The sequence below is a fragment of the Somniosus microcephalus genome, unplaced genomic scaffold (genome assembly GCF_052327205.1).
Source record: "Somniosus microcephalus isolate GS21.2 unplaced genomic scaffold, FLI_Smic_1.0 unresolved_chr3, whole genome shotgun sequence".
Lineage (NCBI taxonomy): Eukaryota > Metazoa > Chordata > Chondrichthyes > Squaliformes > Somniosidae > Somniosus > Somniosus microcephalus.
The window spans coordinates 52443805-52463772 of NW_028225181.1; the positions used below are offsets into that span (position 1 = coordinate 52443805).

General features: G+C 54.2%; 1 long non-coding RNA gene and 1 pseudogene across 1 annotated transcript in view; one reads left to right on the top strand and one right to left on the bottom strand.

The window, feature by feature from the left end:
* The window catches only part of LOC147091441 (uncharacterized), a 347011-nt gene that overhangs the window by 170008 nt on the left and 157035 nt on the right, over positions 1-19968 (bottom strand). The window lies entirely within an intron of this gene.
* The window catches only part of LOC147091445 (uncharacterized), a 106129-nt pseudogene that overhangs the window by 82008 nt on the left and 4153 nt on the right, over positions 1-19968 (top strand).

The window sequence follows — 19968 nt, forward strand, 5'->3', positions numbered from 1 at the left end:
TTATGAGGAGACTGAGGGGGGCGTTATGAGGAGACTGAGGGGAGTGTTGTGAGGAGACTGAGGGGAGTGTTATCAGGAGACTGAGGGGAGGGTTGTGAGGAGACTTAGGGGAGTGTTGTGAGGAGACTGAGGGGAGTTTTATGAGGAGACTGAGGGGAGTGTTATGAGGAGACTGAGGGGAGTGTTATGAGGAGACTGAGGGGAGTGTTATGAGGAGACTGAGGGGAGTGTTGTGAGGAGACTGAGGGGAGTGTTATGAGGAGACTGAGGGGAGCGTTATGAGGAGACCGAGGGGAGTGTTGTGAGGAGACTGACGGGAGTGTTGTGAGGAGACTGAGGGGAGTGTTATGAGGAGACTGAGGGGAGTGGGAGGAGGAGACTGAGGGAAGTGTTATGAGGAGACGGAGGGGGGTGTTATGAGGAGACTGAGGGGAGTGGGAGGAGGAGACTGAGGGAAGTGTTATGAGGAGGCTGAGGGGAGTGTTATGAGGAGAATGAGGGGAGTGTTATGAGGAGACTGAGGGGGGTGTTATGAGGAGACTGAGGGGAGTGTTATGAGGAGATCGAGGGGAGTGTTATGAGGAGACTGAGGGGAGTGTTATGAGGAGACTGAGGGGAGTGTTATGAGGAGACTGAGGGGAGTGTTATGAGGAGACTGAGGGGAGTGTTGTGAGGAGACTGAGGGGAGTGTTGTGAGGAGACTGAGGGGAGTGTTAGGAGGAGACTGAGGGGAGTGTTATGAGGAGCCTGAGGGGAGTGTTGTGAGGAGACTGAGGGGAGTGTTATGAGGAGACTGAGGGGAGTGTTATGAGGAGACTGAGGGGACTGTTATGAGGAGACTGAGGGGAGCGTTATGAGGAGACTGCAGGGCGTGTTATGAGGAGACTGAGGGAAGTGTTGTGAGGAGACTGATGGGAGAGTTATGAGGGGACTGAGGGCAGTGTTGTGAGGAGACTGAGGGGAGTGGAAGGAGGAAACTGAGGGGAGTGGGAGGAGGAGACTGAGGGGAGTGTTACGAGGAGACTGAGGGAAGTGTTATGAGGAGACTGAGGGGAGTGGGAGGATGAGACTGAGGGAAGTGTTGTGAGGAGACTGAGGGGAGTGTTATGAGGAGACTGAGGGGAGTGTTATGAGGAGACTGAGGGGAGTGTTATGAGGAGACTGAGGGGAGTGTTATGAGGAGACTGAGGGGAGCGTTATGAGGAGACTGAGGGGAGTGTTATGAGGAGACTGAGGGGAGCGTTATGAGGAGACTGAGGTGAGTGTTATGAGGAGACTGAGGGCAGTGTTGTGAGGAGACTGAGGGGAGCGTTATGAGGAGACTGAGGGGGAGTGTTGTGAGGAGACTGAGGGGAGTGTTGTGAGGAGACCGAGGGGAGTGTTATGAGGAGACTGAGGGGTGAGTTATGAGGTAACTGAGGGGAGTGTTAGTAGGAGACTGAGGGGAGTGTTATGAGGAGCCTGGGGGGAGTGTTGTGAGGAGACTGAGGGGAGTGTTGTGAGGAGACTGAGGGGAGTGTTGTGAGGAGACTGAGGGGAGTGTTATGAGGAGACTGAGGGGAGTGTTGTGAGGAGACTGAGGGGAGTGTTGTGAGGAGACTGAGGGGAGTGTTAGGAGGAGACTGAGGGGAGTGATATGAGGAGCCTGAGGGGAGTGTTGTGAGGAGACTGAGGGGAGTGTTGTGAGGAGACTGAGGGGAGCGTTATGAGGAGACTGAAGGGAGTGTTATGAGGAGACTGAGGGGAGTGTTGTGAGGAGACTGAGGGGAGAGTTATGAGGGGACTGAGGGCAGTTTTGTGAGGAGACTGAGGGGAGTGGAAGGAGGAGACTGAGGGGAGTGTTATGAGGAGACTGAGGGGAGTGGGAGGATGAGACTGAGGGAAGTGTTGTGAGGAGACTGAGGGGAGTGTTATGAGGAGACTGAGGGGAGTGTTATGAGGAGACTGAGGGGAGTGTTATGAGGAGACTGAGGGGAGCGTTATGAGGAGACTGAGGGGAGTGTTATGAGGAGACTGAGGGGAGCGTTATGAGGAGACTGAGGTGAGTGTTATGAGGAGATTGAGGGCAGTGTTGTGAGGAGACTGAGGGGAGCGTTATGAGGAGACTGAGGGGGAGTGTTGTGAGGAGACTGAGGGGAGTGTTGTGAGGAGACCGAGTGGAGTGTTATGAGGGGACTGAGGGGAGAGTTATGAGGTAACTGAGGGGAGTGTCATGAGGAGACTGAGGGGAGTGTTGTGAGGAGACTGAGGGGAGCGTTATGAGGAGACTGAGGTGAGTGTTATGAGGAGATTGAGGGCAGTGTTGTGAGGAGACTGAGGGGAGCGTTATGAGGAGACTGAGGGGGAGTGTTGTGAGGAGACTGAGGGGAGTGTTGTGAGGAGACCGAGTGGAGTGTTATGAGGGGACTGAGGGGAGAGTTATGAGGTAACTGAGGGGAGTGTCATGAGGAGACTGAGGGGAGTGTTGTGAGGAGACTGAGGGGAGTGTTGTGAGGAGACTGAGGGGAGTGTTGTGAGGAGACTGAGGGGAGTGTTGTGAGGAGACTGAGGGGAGTTTTATGAGGAGACTGAGGGGAGTGTTGTGAGGGGACTGAGGGCAGTGTTGTGAGGAGACTGAGGGGAGTTTTATGAGGAGACTGAGGGGAGACTTATGAGGGGACTGAGGGCAGTGTTGTGAGGAGACTGAGGGGAGTGGAAGGAGGAGACTGAGGGGAGTGTTATGAGGAGACTGAGGGGAGTGGGAGGATGAGACTGAGGGAAGTGTTGTGAGGAGACTGAGGGGAGTGTTATGAGGAGACTGAGGGGAGTGTTATGAGGAGACTGAGGGGAGTGTTATGAGGAGACTGAGGGGAGCGTTATGAGGAGACTGAGGGGAGTGTTGTGAGGAGACTGAGGGGAGTGTTGTGAGGAGACCGAGTGGAGTGTTATGAGGGGACTGAGGGGAGAGTTATGAGGTAACTGAGGGGAGTGTCATGAGGAGACTGAGGGGAGTGTTGTGAGGAGACTGAGGGGAGTGTTGTGAGGAGACTGAGGGGAGTGTTGTGAGGAGACTGAGGGGAGTGTTGTGAGGAGACTGAGGGGAGTTTTATGAGGAGACTGAGGGGAGTGTTGTGAGGAGACTGAGGGGAGTGTTGTGAGGAGACTGAGTGGAGTGTTATGAGGAGACTGAGGGGAGTGGAAGGAGGAGACTGAGGGGAGTGTTGTGAGGAGACTGAGGGTAGTGGAAGGAGGAAACTGAGGGGCGTGTTGTGAGGAGACTGAGGGGAGTTTTATGAGGAGACTGAGGGGAGTGTTGTGAGGGGACTGAACGGGAGTGTTGTGAGGAGACTGAGGGGAGTGTTGTGAGGAAACTGAGGGAAGTGTTATGAGGAGACTGAGGGGAGTGTTATGAGGAGACTGAGGGGAGTGTTGTGAGGAGACTGAGGGGAGTGTTATGAGGAGACTGAGGGGAGTGTTGTGAGGAGACTGAGGCGAGTGTTATGAGGAGACTGAGGGGAGTGTTGTGAGGAGACTGAGGGGAGTGTTATGAGGAGACTGAGGGGAGTGTTGTGAGGAGACTGAGGGGAGTGTTGTGAGGAGACTGAGGGGAGTGTTATGAGGAGACTGAGGGGAGTGTTGTGAGGAGACTGAGGAAGTGTTATGAGGAGACTGAGGGGAGTGTTGTGAGGAGACTGAGGGGAGTATTATGAGGAGACTGAGGGGAGTGTTATGAGGAGACTGAGGGGAGTGTTTTGAGGAGACTGAGGGGAGTGTTATGAGGAGACTGAGGGGAGTGCTATGAGGAGACTGAGGGGAGCGTTGTGAGGAGACTGAGGGGAGTGTTATGAGGAGACTGAGGGGAGAGTTATGAGGAGACTGAGGGGAGTGTTATGAGGAGACTGAGGGGAGTGTTATGAGGAGACTGAGGGGAGTGTTATGAGGAGACTGAGGGGAGTGTTATGAGGAGACTGAGGGGAGTGTGGTGAGGAGACTGTGGGGAGTGTTGTGAGGAGACTGAGGGGAGTGTTGTGAGGAGACTGAGGGGAGTGTTATGAGGAGACTGATTGGAGTGGTATGAGGAGACTGAGGGGAGTGTTATGAGGAGACTGAGGGGAGTGTTATGAGGAGACTGAGGGGAATGTTATGAGGAGACGGAGGGGAGTGTTGTGAGGAGACTGAGGGGAGTGTTATGAGGAGACTGAGGGGAGTGTTGCGAGGAGACTGAGGGGAGTGTTGTGAGGAGACTGAGGGGAGTGTTGTGACGAGACTGAGGGGAGTGTTCTGAGGAGTCTGAGCGGAGTGTTCTGAGGAGACTGAGGGGAGTGTTGTGAGGAGACTGAGGGGAGTGTTGTGAGGAGACTGAGGGGAGTGTTGTGATGAGACTGAGGGGAGTGTTGTGAGGAGACTGAGGGAGTGTTATGAGGAGACTGAGGGGTGTGTTGTGAGGAGACTGAGGGGAATGTTATGAGGAGACTGAGGGGAATGATGTGAGGAGATTGAGGGGAGTGTTATGTGGAGACTGAGCGGAGTGTTGTGAGGAGACTGAGGGGAGTGTTGTGAGGAGACTGAGCGGAGTGTTATGAGGAGACTGAGGGGAGTGTTGTGAGGAGACTGTGGGGTGTGTTATGAGGAGTCTGAGGGGAGTGTTGTGAGGAGACTGAGGGAAGTGTAGTGAGGAGACTGAGGGGAGTGTTATGAGGAGACTGAGGGGAGTGTTATGAGGAGACTGAGGGGAGCGTTGTGAGGAGACTGAGGGGAGCGTTGTGAGGAGACTGAGGGGAGTGTTATGAGGAGACTGAGGGGAGTGTTATGAGGAGACTGAGGGGAGTTTTGTGAGGAGACTGAGGGGAATGTTATGAGGAGACGGAGGGGAGTGTTGTGAGGAGACTGAGGGGAGTGTTATGAGGAGACTGAGGGGAGTGTTGCGAGGAGACTGAGGGGAGTGTTGTGAGGAGACTGAGGGGAGTGTTGTGACGAGACTGAGGGGAGTGTTCTGAGGAGTCTGAGCGGAGTGTTCTGAGGAGACTGAGGGGAGTGTTGTGAGGAGACTGAGGGGAGTGTTGTGAGGAGACTGAGGGGAGTGTTGTGATGAGACTGAGGGGAGTGTTGTGAGGAGACTGAGGGAGTGTTATGAGGAGACTGAGGGGAGTGTTGTGAGGAGACTGAGGGGAATGTTATGAGGATACTGAGGGGAATGATGTGAGGAGATTGAGGGGAGTGTTATGTGGAGACTGAGTGGAGTGTTGTGAGGAGACTGAGGGGAGTGTTGTGAGGAGACTGAGGGGAGTGTTATGAGGAGACTGAGGGGAGTGTTGTGAGGGGACTGTGGGGTGTGTTATGAGGAGTCTGAGGGGAGTGTTGTGAGGAGACTGAGGGAAGTGTAGTGAGGAGACTGAGGGGAGTGTTATGAGGAGACTGAGGGGAGTGTTATGAGGAGACTGAGGGGAGTTTTGTGAGGAGACTGAGGGGAGTTTTGTGAGGAGACTGAGGGGAGTGTTGTGAGAAGACTGAGGGGAGTGTTATGAGGAGACTGAGGGGAGTGTTATGAGGAGACTGAGGGGAATGTTATGAGGATACTGAGGGGAGTGTTATGAGAAGACTGAGTGGAGTGTTGTGAGGAGACTGAGGGGAGTGTTATGAGGAGACTGAGTGGAGTGTTATGAGGAGACTGAGGGGAGTGTTATGAGGTGACTGAGGGGAGTGTTATGAGGGACTGAGGGGAGTGTTGTGAGGAGAATGAGGGGAATGTTATGAGGAGACTTAGTGGAGTGTTATGAGGAGCCTGAGGGGAGTGTTATGAGGAGGCTGAGGGGAGTGTTATGAGGAGAATGAGGGGAGTGTTATGAGGAGACTGAGGGGGGTGTTATGAGGAGACTGAGGGGAGTGTTATGAGGAGATCGAGGTGAGTGTTATGAGGAGACTGAGGGGAGTGTTATGAGGAGACTGAGGGGAGTGTTATGAGGAGACTGAGGGGAGTGTTATGAGGAGACTGAGGGGTGTGTTATGAGCAGACTCAGGGGAGTGTTGTGAGGAGACTGAGGGGAGTGTTGTGAGGAGACTGAGGGGAGTGTAAGGAGGAGACTGAGGGGAGTGTTATGAGGAGCCTGAGGGGAGTGTTGTGAGGAGACTGAGGGGAGTGTTATGAGGAGACTGAGGGGAGTGTTATGAGGAGACTGAGTGGACTGTTATGAGGAGACTGAGGGGAGCGTTATGAGGAGATTGAAGGGAGTGTTATGAGGAGACTGAGGGGAGTGTTGTGAGGAGACTGAGGGGAGAGTTATGAGGGGACTGAGGGCAGTGTTGTGAGGAGACTGAGGGGAGTGGAAGGAGGAAACTGAGGGGAGTGGGAGGAGGAGACTGAGGGGAGTGTTACGAGGAGACTGAGGGAAGTGTTATGAGGAGACTGAGGGGAGTGGGAGGATGAGACTGAGGGAAGTGTTGTGAGGAGACTGAGGGGAGTGTTATGAGGAGACTGAGGGGAGTGTTATGTGGAGACTGAGGGGAGTGTTATGAGGAGACTGAGGGGAGTGTTATGAGGAGACTGAGGGGAGCGTTATGAGGAGACTGAGGGGAGTGTTATGAGGAGACTGAGGGGAGCGTTATGAGGAGACTGAGGTGAGTGTTATGAGGAGACTGAGGGCAGTGTTGTGAGGAGACTGAGGGGAGCGTTATGAGGAGACTGAGGGGGAGTGTTGTGAGGAGACTGAGGGGAGTGTTGTGAGGAGACCGAGGGGAGTGTTATGAGGAGACTGAGGGGTGAGTTATGAGGTAACTGAGGGGAGTGTTATGAGGAGACTGAGGGGAGTGTTGTGAGGAGACTGACGGGAGTGTTGTGAGGAGACTGAGGGGAGTGTTGTGAGGAGACTGAGGGGAGTTTTATGAGGAGACTGAGGGTAGTGTTGTGAGGAGACTGAGGGGAGTGTTGTGAGGAGACTGAGGGGAGTGTTATGAGGAGACCGAGGGGAGTGTTATGAGGAGACTGAGGGGAGATTTATGAGGAGACTGAGGGGGGCGTTATGAGGAGACTGAGGGGAGTGTTGTGAGGAGACTGAGGGGAGTGTTATCAGGAGACTGAGGGGAGGGTTGTGAGGAGACTTAGGGGAGTGTTGTGAGGAGACTGAGGGGAGTTTTATGAGGAGACTGAGGGGAGTGTTATGAGGAGACTGAGGGGAGTGTTATGAGGAGACTGAGGGAAGTGTTATGAGGAGACTGAGGGGAGTGTTGTGAGGAGACTGAGGGGAGTGTTATGAGGAGACTGAGGGGAGCGTTATGAGGAGACTGAGGGGAGTGGGAGGAGGAGACTGAGGGAAGTGTTATGAGGAGACGGAGGGGAGTGGGAGGAGGAGACTGAGGGAAGTGTTATGAGGAGACTGAGGGGAGTGTTATGAGGAGACTGAGGGGAGTGGGAGGAGGAGACTGAGGGAAGTGTTATGAGGAGACGGAGGGGGGTGTTATGAGGAGACTGAGGGGAGTGGGAGGAGGAGACTGAGGGAAGTGTTATGAGGAGGCTGAGGGGAGTGTTATGAGGAGAATGAGGGGAGTGTTATGAGGAGACTGAGGGGGGTGTTATGAGGAGACTGAGGGGAGTGTTATGAGGAGATCGAGGGGAGTGTTATGAGGAGACTGAGGGGAGTGTTATGAGGAGACTGAGGGGAGTGTTATGAGGAGACTGAGGGGAGTGTTATGAGGAGACTGAGGGGAGTGTTGTGAGGAGACTGAGGGGAGTGTTGTGAGGAGACTGAGGGGAGTGTTAGGAGGAGACTGAGGGGAGTGTTATGAGGAGCCTGAGGGGAGTGTTGTGAGGAGACTGAGGGGAGAGTTATGAGGAGACTGAGGGGAGTGTTATGAGGAGACTGAGGGGACTGTTATGAGGAGACTGAGGGGAGCGTTATGAGGAGACTGCAGGGAGTGTTATGAGGAGACTGAGGGGAGTGTTGTGAGGAGACTATTGGGAGAGTTATGAGGGGACTGAGGGCAGTGTTGTGAGGAGACTGAGGGGAGTGGAAGGAGGAAACTGAGGGGAGTGGGAGGAGGAGACTGAGGGGAGTGTTACGAGGAGACTGAGGGAAGTGTTATGAGGAGACTGAGGGGAGTGGGAGGATGAGACTGAGGGAAGTGTTGTGAGGAGACTGAGGGGAGTGTTATGAGGAGACTGAGGGGAGTGTTATGAGGAGACTGAGGGGAGTGTTATGAGGAGACTGAGGGGAGTGTTATGAGGAGACTGAGGGGAGCGTTATGAGGAGACTGAGGGGAGTGTTATGAGGAGACTGAGGGGAGCGTTATGAGGAGACTGAGCTGAGTGTTATGAGGAGACTGAGGGCAGTGTTGTGAGGAGACTGAGGGGAGCGTTATGAGGAGACTGAGGGGGAGTGTTGTGAGGAGACTGAGGGGAGTGTTGTGAGGAGACCGAGGGGAGTGTTATGAGGAGACTGAGGGGTGAGTTATGAGGTAACTGAGGGGAGTGTTATGAGGAGACTGAGGGGAGTGTTGTGAGGAGACTGACGGGAGTGTTGTGAGGAGACTGAGGGGAGTGTTGTGAGGAGACTGAGGGGAGTTTTATGAGGAGACTGAGGGGAGTGTTGTGAGGAGACTGAGGGGAGTGTTGTGAGGAGACTGAGGGGAGTGTTATGAGGAGACCGAGGGGAGTGTTATGAGGAGACTGAGGGGAGATTTATGAGGAGACTGAGGGGGGCGTTATGAGGAGACTGAGGGGAGTGTTGTGAGGAGACTGAGGGGAGTGTTATCAGGAGACTGAGGGGAGGGTTGTGAGGAGACTTAGGGGAGTGTTGTGAGGAGACTGAGGGGAGTTTTATGAGGAGACTGAGGGGAGTGTTGTGAGGAGACTGAGGGGAGTGTTGTGAGGAGACTGAGGGGAGTGTTGTGAGGAGACTGAGGGGAGTGTTATGAGGAGACAGAGGGGAGTGTTGTGAGGAGACTGAGGGGAGTGTTGTGAGGAGACTGAGGGGAGTGTTATGAGGAGACTGAGGGGAGTGTTGTGAGGAGACTGAGGGGAGTGTTGTGAGGAGACTGAGGGGAGTGTTATGAGGAGACTGAGGGGAGTATTATGTGGAGACTGAGGGGTGTGTTATGTGGAGACTGAGGGGAGTGTTATGAGGTGACTGAGGGGAGTGTTATGAGGAGACTGAGGGGAGTGTTATGAGGAGACTGAGGGGAGTGTTATGAGGAGACTGAGGGGAGAGTTATGAGGAGACTGAGGGGAGTGTAATGAGGAGACTGAGGGGAGTGTTGTGAGGAGACTGAGGGGAGTGTTATGAGAAGAGTGAGGGGAGTGTTATGAGGAGACTGAGGGGAGTGTTGTGAGGAGACTGAGGGGAGTGTTGTGAGGAGACTGAGGGGGGTGTTGTGAGGAGACTGAGGGGAGTGTTGTGAGGAGACTGAGGGGAGTGTTGTGAGGAGACTGAGGGGAGTGTTATGAGGAGACTGAGGGGAGTGTTGTGAGGAGACTGAGGGGAGTGTTGTGAGGAGACTGAGGGGATTGTTGTGAGGAGACTGAGGGGAGTGTTATGAGGAGACTGAGGGGAGTGTTGTGAGGTGACTGAGGGCAGTGTTGTGAGGAGACTGAGGGGAGTGTTGTGAGGAGACTGAGGGGAGTGTTATGAGGAGACTGAGGGGAGTGTTGTGAGGAGACTGAGGGTAGTGTTGTGAGGAGACTGAGGGGAGTGTTATGAGGAGACTGAGGGGAGTGTTGTGAGGAGACTGAGGGGAGTGTTGTGAGGAGACTGAGGGGAGTGTTATGAGGAGACTGAGGGGAGTGTTGTGAGGAGACTGAGGGGAGTGTTGTGAGGAGACTGAGGGGAGTGTTATGAGGAGACTGAGGGGAGTGTTGAGAGGAGACTGAGGGGAGTGTTGTGAGGAGAATGAGGGGAGTGTTATGAGGAGACTGAGGGGTGTGTTTTGAGGACACTGAGGGGAGTGTTATGAGGATCTGAGGGGAGTGTTGTGAGGAGACTGAGGGGAGTGTTATGTGGAGACTGAGGGGTGTGTTATGTGGAGACTGAGGGGAGTGTTATGAGGAGACTGAGGGGAGTGTTATGAGGAGACTGAGGGGAGTGTTATGAGGAGACTGAGGGGAGTGTTATGAGGAGACTGAGGGGAGAGTTATGAGGAGACTGAGGGGAGTGTTATCAGGAGACTGAGGGGAGTGTTGTGAGGAGACTGAGGGGAGTGTTATGAGAAGACTGAGGGGAGTGTTATGAGGAGACTGAGGGGAGTGTTGTGAGGAGACTGAGGGGAGTGTTGTGAGGAGACTGAGGGGGTGTTGTGAGGAGACTGAGGGGAGTGTTGTGAGGAGACTGAGGGGATTGTTGTGAGGAGACTGAGGGGAGTGTTATGAGGAGACTGAGGGGAGTGTTGTGAGGAGACTGAGGGCAGTGTTGTGAGGAGACTGAGGGGAGTGTTGTGAGGAGACTGAGGGGAGTGTTATGAGGAGACTGAGGGGGTGTGTTGTGAGGAGAGTGAGGGGAGTGTTATGAGGAGACTGAGGGCAGTGTTGTGAGGAGACTGAGGGGAGTGTGGTGAGGAGACTGAGGGGAGTGTTATGAGGAGACTGAGGGGGGCGTTATGAGGAGACTGAGGGGAGTGTTGTGAGGAGACCGAGGGGAGTGTTATGAGGAGACTGAGGGAACTGTTATGAGGAGACTGAGGGGAGTGTTATGAGGAGACTGAGGGGAGTGTTTTGAGGACACTGAGGGGAGTTTTATGAGGATCTGAGGGGAGTGTTGTGAGGAGACTGAGGGGAGTGTTATGTGGAGACTGAGGGGTGTGTTATGTGGAGACTGAGGGGAGTGTTATGAGGAGACTGAGGGGAGTGTTATGAGGAGACTGAGCGGAGTGTTGTGAGGAGACTGAGGGGAGTGTTGTGAGGAGACTGAGGGTAGGGTTGAGAGGAGACTGAGGGGAGTGTTATGAGGAGACTGAGGGGAGCGTTATGAGGAGACTGAGGGGAGTGTTAAAAGGAGACTGAGGGGAGTGTTATGAGGAGATTGAGGGTAGTGTTATGAGGAGACTGAGGGGAGTGTTATGAGGAGACTGAGGGGAGAGTTATGAGGAGACTGAGGGGAGTGTTATGAGGAGACTGAGGGGAGTGCTGTGAGGAGACTGAGGGGAGTGTTATGAGAAGACTGAGGGGAGTGTTATGAGGAGACTGAGGGGGTGTGTTGTGAGGAGAGTGAGGGGAGTGTTATGAGGAGACTGAGGGCAGTGTTGTGAGGAGACTGAGGGGAGTGTGGTGAGGAGACTGCGGGGGGTGTTGTGAGGAGACTGAGGGGAGTGTTGTGAGGAGACTGAGGGGATTGTTGTGAGAAGACTGAGGGGAGTGTTATGAGGAGACTGAGGGGAGTGTTGTGAGGAGACTGAGGGCAGTGTTGTGAGGAGACTGAGGGGAGTGTTGTGAGGAGACTGAGGGGAGTGTTATGAGGAGACTGAGGGGGTGTGTTGTGAGGAGAGTGAGGGGAGTGTTATGAGGAGACTGAGGGCAGTGTTGTGAGGAGACTGAGGGGAGTGTGGTGAGGAGACTGAGGGGAATGTTATGAGGAGACTGAGGGGGGCGTTATGAGGAGACTGAGGGGAGTGTTGTGAGGAGACCGAGGGGAGTGTTATGAGGAGACTGAGGGAAGTGTTATGAGGAGACTGAGGGGAGTGTTATGAGGAGACTGAGGGGAGTGTTATGAGGAGACTGAGGGGAGTGTTATGAGGAGACAGAGGGGAGTGTTATGAGGAGACCGAGTGGAGTGTTGCGAGGAGACTGAGCGGAGTGTTGTGAGGAGACTGAGGGGAGTGTTATGAGGAGACTGAGGGGAGTGTTATGAGGAGACTGAGGGGAGTGTTGTGAGGAGACTGAGGGGAGTGTTATGAGGAGACTGAGGGGAGTGTTATGAGGAGACTGAGGGAAGTGTTATGAGGAGGCTGAGGGAAGTGTTAAGAGGAGACTGAGGGGAGTGTTGTGAGGAGACTGAGGGGAGTGTTGTGAGGAGACTGAGGGGAGTGTTGTGAGGAGACTGAGGGGAGTGTTATGAGGAGACTGAGGGGAGTGTTATGAGGAGACTGAGGGGAGTATTATGAGGAGACTGTGGGAAGTGTTGTGAGGAGACTGAGCGGAGTGTTGTGAGGAGACTGAGGGGAGTGTTATGAGGAGACTGAGGGGAGTGGAAGGAGGAGACTGAGGGGCGTGTTGTGAGGAGACTGAGGGGAGTGTTATGAGGAGATTTAGGGAAGTGTTATGAGGAGACTGAGGGGAGTGTTGTGAGGAGACTGAGGGGAGTGTTATGAGGAGACAGAGGGGAGTGTTATGAGGAGACTGAGAGGAGTGGGATGAGGAGACTGAGGGAAGTGTTGTGAGGAGACTGAGGGGAGAGTTATGAGGAGACTGAGGGGAGTGTTATGAGGAGACGGAGGGGAGTGTTGAGAAGAGACTGAGGGGTGTGTTATGAGGAGACTGAGGGGAGTGTTGTGAGGAGACCGAGGGGAGTGTTATGAGGAGGCTGAGGGGAGTGTTATGAGGAGACTGAGGGGAGTGTTGTGAGGAGACCGAGGGGAGCGTTGTGAGGAGACTGAGGGGAGTGTTATGAGGAGACTGAGGGGAGTGTTGTGAGGAGACCGAGGGGAGTGTTGTGAGGAGACTGAGGGGTGTGTTATGAGGAGACTGAGGGGAGTGGGAGGAGGAGACTGAGGGAAGTGTTGTGAGGAGACTGAGGGGAGAGTTATGAGGAGACGGAGGGGAGTGTTATGAGGAGACTGAGGGGAGTGTTATGAAGAGACTGAGGGGAGTGTTATGAAGAGACTGTGGGGAGTGTGATGAGGAGATTGAGGGAAGTGTTATGAGGAGACTGAGGGGAGTGGAAGGAGGAGACTGAGGGTCGTGTTGTGAGGAGACTGAGGGGAGTGTTATGAGGAGATTGAGGGAAGTGTTATGAGGAGACTGAGGGGGTGGAAGGAGGAGATTGAGCGGCGTGTTGTGAGGAGACTGAGGGGAGTGTTATGAGGAGATTGAGGGAAGTGTTATGAGGAGACAGGGAGTGTTGTGAGGAGACTGAGGGGAGTGTTGTGAGGAGACTGAGGGGAGAGTTATGAGGAGACTGAGGGGAGTGTTATGAGGAGACTGAGGGGAGTGGGAGGAGGAGACTGAGTTGAGTGTTATGAGGAGACTGAGGGGAGTGTTATGAGGAGACTGAGGGGAGAGTTATGAGGAGACTGAGGGGAGTGTTATGAGGAGACTGAGGGGAGTGTTATGAGGAGACTGAGGTGAGTGGGAGGAGGAGACTGAGTTGAGTGTTATGAGGAGACTGAGGGGAGTGTTATGAGGAGACTGAGGGGAGAGTTATGAGGAGACTGAGGGGAGAGTTATGAGGAGACTGAGGGGAGTGTTATGAGGAGACTGAGGGGAGTGTTATGAGGAGACTGAGGGGAGAGTTATGAGGAGACTGAGGGGAGTGTTATGAGGAGACTGAGGGGAGTGTTGTGAGGAGACTGAGGGGAGTGTTTTGAGGAGACTGAGGGGAGTGTTGTGAGGAGACTGAGGGGAATGTTGTGAGGAGATTGAGGGGAGTGTTGTGAGGAGACTGAGGGGAGTGTTGTGAGGAGACTGAGGGGAGTGTTATGAGGAGACTGAGGGGAGTGTTATGAGGAGACCGAGGGGAGTGTTGTGAGGAGACTGAGGGGAGTGTTGTGAGGAGACTGAGGGGATTGTTGTGAGGAGACTGAGGGGAGTGTTGTGAGGAGACTGAGGGGAATGTTATGAGGAGACTGAGGGGAGTGTTATGAGGAGACTGAGGGGAGTGTTGTGAGGAGACTGAGGGGGAGTGTTATGAGTAGACTGAGAGGAGGGTTATGAGGAGACTGAGGGGAGTGTTGTGAGGAGACTGAGGGGAGTGTTATGAGGAGACTGAGGGGAGTGGAAGGAGGAGACTGAGGGGCGTGTTGTGAGGAGACTGAGGGGAGTGTTATGAGGAGATTGAGGGAAGTGTTATGAGGAGACTGAGGGGAGTGTTGTGAGGAGACTGAGGGGAGTGTTATGAGGAGACTGAGGGGAGTGTTGTGAGGAGACTGAGGGGAGTGTTATGAGGAGACTGAGGGGGAGTGTTGTGAGGAGACTGAGGGGAGTGTTGTGAGGAGAATGAGGGTAGTGTTGTGAGGAGACTGAGGGGAGTGTTATGAGGAGACTGAGGGGAGTGTTATGAGGAGACTGAGGGGAGTGTTGTCAGGAGACTGAGGGGAGTGTTGTGAGGAGACTGAGGGGAGTGTTGTGAGGAGACTGAGGGAAGTGTTATGCGGAGACTGAGTTGAGTGTTGTGTGGAGACTGAGGGGAGTGTTGTGAGGAGACTGAGGGGAGCGTTATGAGGAGACTGAGGGGAGTGTTGTGAGGAGACTGAGGGGAGTGTTGTGGGGAGACTGAGGGGAGTGTTGTGAGGAGACTGAGGGGAGTGTTGTGAGGAGACTGAGGGGAGTGTTGTGAGGAGACTGAGGGGAGTGTTGTGAGGAGACTGAGGGGAGTGTTATGTGGAGACTGAGGGGTGTGTTATGTGGAGACTGAGGGGAGCGTTATGAGGAGACTGAGGGGAGTGTTATGAGGAGACTGAGCGGAGTGTTGAGAGGAGAGTGAGGGGAGTGTTGTGAGGAGACTGAGGGGAGTGTTGTGAGGAGACTGAGGGGAGTGTTATGAGGAGACTGAGTAGGAGCGTTATGAGGAGACTGAGGGGAGTGTTATGAGGAGACTGAGGGGAGTGTTATGAGGAGACTGAGGGGAGTGTTATGAGGAGACTGAGGGGAGTGTTATGAGGAGACTGAGGGGAGAGTTATGAGGAGACCGAGGGGAGTGATATGAGGAGACTGAGGGGAGTGTTGTGAGGAGACTGTGGCGAGTGTTATGAGGAGACTGAGGGGAGTGTTATGAGGAGACTGAGGGGAGTGTTGTGAGGAGACTGAGGGGAGTGTTGTGAGGAGACTGAGGGGGGTGTTGTGAGGAGACTGAGGGGATTGTTGTGAGGAGACTGAGGGGATTGTTGTGAGGAGACTGAGGGGAGTGTTATGAGGAGACTGAGGGGCGTGTTGTGAGGAGACTGAGGGCAGTGTTGTGAGGAGACTGAGGGGTGTGTTGTGAGGAGACTGAGGGGAGTGTTATGAGGAGACTGAGGGGGTGTGTTGTGAGGAGACTGAGGGGAGTGTTGTGAGGAGACTGAGGGGATTGTTGTGAGGAGACTGAGGGCAGTGTTGTGAGGAGACTGAGTGGAGTGTTGTGAGGAGACTGAGGGGAGTGTTATGAGGAGACTGAGGGGAGTGTTGTGAGGAGACTGAGGGGGTGTGTTATGAGTAGACTGAGGGGAGGGTTATGAGGAGACTGAGGGGAGTGTTATGAGGAGACCGAGGGGAGTGTTATGAGGAGACTGAGGGGAGAGTTATGAGGAGACTGAGGGGTGTGTTGTGAGGAGACTGAGGGGAGTGTTATGAGGAGACTGAGGGGAGGGTTGTGAGGAGACTGAGGGGAGTGTTATGAGGAGACTGAGGGGAGTGTTATGAGGAGACTGAGGGGTGTGTTATGAGGAGACTGAGGGGAGTGTTATGAGGAGACTGAGGGGAGTGTTATGAGGAGACTGAGGGGGAGTGGTTATGAGGAGACTGAGGGGAGTGTTGTGAGGAGACTGAGGGGAGTGTTATGAGGAGACTGAGGGGAGCGTTATGAGGAGAGCGAGGGGGAGTGTTGTGAGGAGACTGAGGGGAGTGTTGTGAGGAGACTGAGGGGAGTGTTATGAGGAGACTGAGGGGAGTGTTGTGAGGAGAACTGAGGGGTGTGTTATGAGGAGACTGAGGGGGAGTGTTGTGAGGAGACTGAGGGGAGTGTTATGAGGAGACTGAGGGGAGTGGGAGGAGGAGACTGAGTTGAGTGTTATGAGGAGACTGAGGGGAGTGTTATGAGGAGACTGAGGGGAGAGTTATGAGGAGACAGGGAGTGTTATGAGGAGACTGAGGGGGAGTGTTTTGAGGAGACTGAGGGGAGTGTTATGAGGAGACCTGAGGGGAGTGGGAGGAGGAGACTGAGTTGAGTGTTATGAGGGTGACGGAGGGGAGTGTTATGAGGAGACTGAGGGGAGAGTTATGAGGAGACTGCGGGGAGTGTTTATGAGGAGACTGAGGGGAGTGTTATGAGGAGACTGAGGTGAGAGTTATGAGGAGACTGAGGGGAGTGTTGTGAGGAGACTGAGGGGAGTGTTATGAGGAGACTGAGGGGAGTGTTGTGAGGAGACTGAGGGGAGTGTTGTGTGGAGACTGAGGGAGTGTTGTGAGAGACTGAGGGGAGTGTTGTGAGGAGACTGAGGGGAGTGTTGTGAGGAGACTGAGGGGAGTGTTATGAGGAGACGAGGGGAGTGTTGTGAGGAGACTGAGGGAGTGTTGTGAGGAGACTGAGGGGAGTGTTGTGAGGAGACTTGAGGGAGTGTTGTGAGGAGACTGAGGGGAAGGTTATGAGGAGACTGAGGGGAGTGTTATGAGGAGACTGAGGGGAGTGTTGTGAGGAGACTGAGGAGGTGTGTTATGAGTAGAGTGAGGGGAGGGTTATGAGGAGACTGAGGGGAGTGTTGTGAGGCGACTGAGGGGAGTGTTATGAGGAGACTGAGGGGAGTGGAAGGAGGAGACTGAGGGGCGTGTTGTGAGGAGACTGAGGGGAGTGTTATGAGGAGATTGAGGGAAGTGTTATGAGGAGACTGAGGGGGAGCGTTATGAGGAGACCGAGGGGAGTGTTGTGAGGAGACTGAGGGGAGTGTTGTGAGGAGACTGAGGGGATTGTTGTGAGGAGACTGAGGGGGAGTGTTGTGAGGAGACTGAGGGGAATGTTATGAGGAGGACTGAGGGGAGTGTTATGAGGAGACTGAGGGAGTGTTGTGAGGAGACTGAGGGGGAGTGTTATGGGTAGACTGAGGGACTGAGGGGAGTGTTGTGAGGAGACTGAGGGGAGTGTTATGAGGAGACTGAGGGGAGTGGAAGGAGGAGACTGAGGGGCGTGTTGTGAGGAGACTGCAGGGGAGTGTTATGAGGAGATTGAGGGAAGTGTTATGAGGAGACTGAGGGGAGTGTTGTGAGGAGACTGAGGGGAGTGTTATGAGGAGACTGAGGGGAGTGTTATGAGGAGACTGAGGGGAGTGTTATGAGGAGGACTGAGGGGGAGTGTTGTGAGGAGACTGAGGGTAGTGTTGTGAGGAGACTGAGGGGAGTGTTATGAGGAGACTGAGGGGAGTGTTATGAGGAGACTGAGGGGAGTGTTGTCAGGAGACTGAGGGGAGTGTTGTGAGGAGACTGAGGGGAGTGTTGTGAGGAGACTGAGGGAAGTGTTATGCGGAGACTGAGTTGAGTGTTGTGTGGAGACTGAGGGGAGTGTTGTGAGGAGACTGAGGGGAGCGTTATGAGAAGACTGAGGGGAGTGTTGTGAGGAGACTGAGGGGAGTGTTGTGGGGAGACTGAGGGAGTGTTGTGAGGAGACTGAGGGGAGTGTTGTGAGGAGACTGAGGGGAGTGTTGTGAGGAGACTGAGGGGAGTGTTATGAGGAGACTGAGGGGAGTGTTGTGAGGAGACTGAGGGGAGTGTTGTGAGGAGACTGAAGGGGGTGTTATGAGGAGACTGAGGGGAGTGTTTTGAGAACACTGAGGGAGTGTTATGAGGATCTGAGGGGAGTGTTGTGAGGAGACTGAGGGGGAGTGTTATGTGGAGACTGAGGGTGTGTTATGTGGAGACTGAGGGGAGCGTTATGAGGAGACTGAGGGAGTGTTATGAGGAGACTTAGCGGAGTGTTGAGAGGAGAGTGAGGGGAGTGTTTGTGAGGAGACTGAGGGGAGTGTTGTGAGGAGACTGAGGGGAGTGTTATGAGGAGACTGAGTAGGAGCGTTATGAGGAGACTGAGGGGAGTGTTATGAGGAGACTGAGGGGAGTGTTATGAGGAGACTGAGGGGAGTGTTATGAGGAGACTGAGGGGAGTGTTATGAGGAGACTGAGGGGAGAGTTATGAGGAGACCGAGGGGAGTGATATGAGGAGACTGAGGGGAGTGTTGTGAGGAGACTGTGGGGAGTGTTATGAGGAGACTGAGGGGAGTGTTATGAGGAGACTGAGGGGAGTGTTGTGAGGAGACTGAGGGAGTGTTGTGAGGAGACTGAGGGGGGGTGTTGTGAGGAGACTGAGGGGATTGTTGTGAGGAGACTGAGGGGATTGTTGTGAGGAGACTGAGGGGAGTGTTATGAGGAGACTGAGGGGCGTGTTGTGAGGAGACTGAGGGCAGTGTTGTGAGGAGACTGAGGGGAGTGTTGTGAGGAGACTGAGGGAGTGTTATGAGGAGACTGAGGGGGTGTGTTGTGAGGAGACTGAGGGGAGTGTTGTGAGGAGACTGAGGGATTGTTGTGAGGAGACTGAGGGCAGTGTTGTGAGGAGACTGAGTGGAGTGTTGTGAGGAGACTGAGGGGAGAGTTATGAGGAGACTGAGGGGAGTGTTGTGAGGAGACTGAGGAGGTGTGTTATGAGTAGACTGAGGGGAGGGTTATGAGGAGGACTGAGGGGAGTGTTATGAGGAGACCGAGGGGTGTGTTATGAGGAGACTGAGGGGAGAGTTATGAGGAGACTGAGGGTGTGTTGTGAGGAGACTGAGGGGAGTGTTATGAGGAGACTGAGGGGAGGGTTGTGAGGAGACTGAGGGGAGTGTTATGAGGAGACTGAGGGGAGTGTTATGAGGAGACTGAGGGGAGTGTTATGAGGAGACTGAGGGGAGTGTTATGAGGAGACTGAGGGGAGTGTTATGAGGAGACTGAGGGGAGTGTTATGAGGAGACTGAGGGGAGTGTTGTGAGGAGACTGAGGGAGTGTTATGAGGAGACTGAGGGGAGCGTTATGAGGAGAGCGAGGGGAGTGTTGTGAGGAGACTGAGGGAGTGTTGTGAGGAGACTGAGGGGAGTGTTATGAGGAGACTGAGGGGAGTGTTGTGAGGAAACCTGAGGGGTGTGTTATGAGGAGACTGAGGGGGAGTGTTGTGAGGAGACTGAGGGAGTGTTATGAGGAGACTGAGGGGAGTGGGAGGAGGAGACTGAGTTGAGTGTTATGAGGAGACTGAGGGGAGTGTGATGAGGAGACTGAGGGGAGAGTTATGAGGAGACAGGGAGTGTTATGAGGAGGACTGAGGGGGAGTGTTTGAGGAGACTGAGGGGAGTGTTATGAGGAGACTGAGGGGAGTGGGAGGAGGAGACTGAGTTGAGTGTTATGAGGTGACTGAGGGGAGTGTTATGAGGAGACTGAGGGACTGAGGGAGAGTTATGAGGAGACTGAGGGGAGTGTTATGAGGAGACTGAGGGGAGTGTTATGAGGAGACTGAGGTGAGAGTTATGAGGAGACTGAGGGGAGTGTTGTGAGGAGACTGAGGGGAGTGTTTATGAGGAGACTGAGGGGAGTGTTGTGAGGAGACTGAGGGGAGTGTTGTGAGGAGACTGAGGGGAGTGTTGTGAGGAGACTGAGGGGAGTGTTGTGAGGAGACTGAGGGGAGTGTTGTGAGGAGACTGAGGGGAGTGTTATGAGGAGACCGAGGGGAGTGTTGTGAGGAGACTGAGGGGAGTGTTGTGAGGAGACTGAGGGGAGTGTTGTGAGGAGACTGAGGGGAGTGTTGTGAGGAGACTGAGGGGAATGTTATGAGGAGACTGAGGGGAGTGTTATGAGGAGACTGAGAGGGAGTGTTGTGAGGAGACTGAGGAGGTGTGTTATGAGTAGAGTGAGGGGAGGGTTATGAGGAGACTGAGGGGAGTGTTGTGAGGCGACTGAGGGAGTGTTATGAGGAGACTGAGGGGAGTGGAAGGAGGAGACTGAGGGGCGTGTTGTGAGGAGACTGAGGGGAGTGTTATGAGGAGATTGAGGGAAGTGTTATGAGGAGACTAAGGGAGTGTTATGAGGAGACTGAGGGGAGTGTTGTGAGGAGAACTGAGGGGAGTGTTGTGAGGAGGACTGAGGGGAGTGTT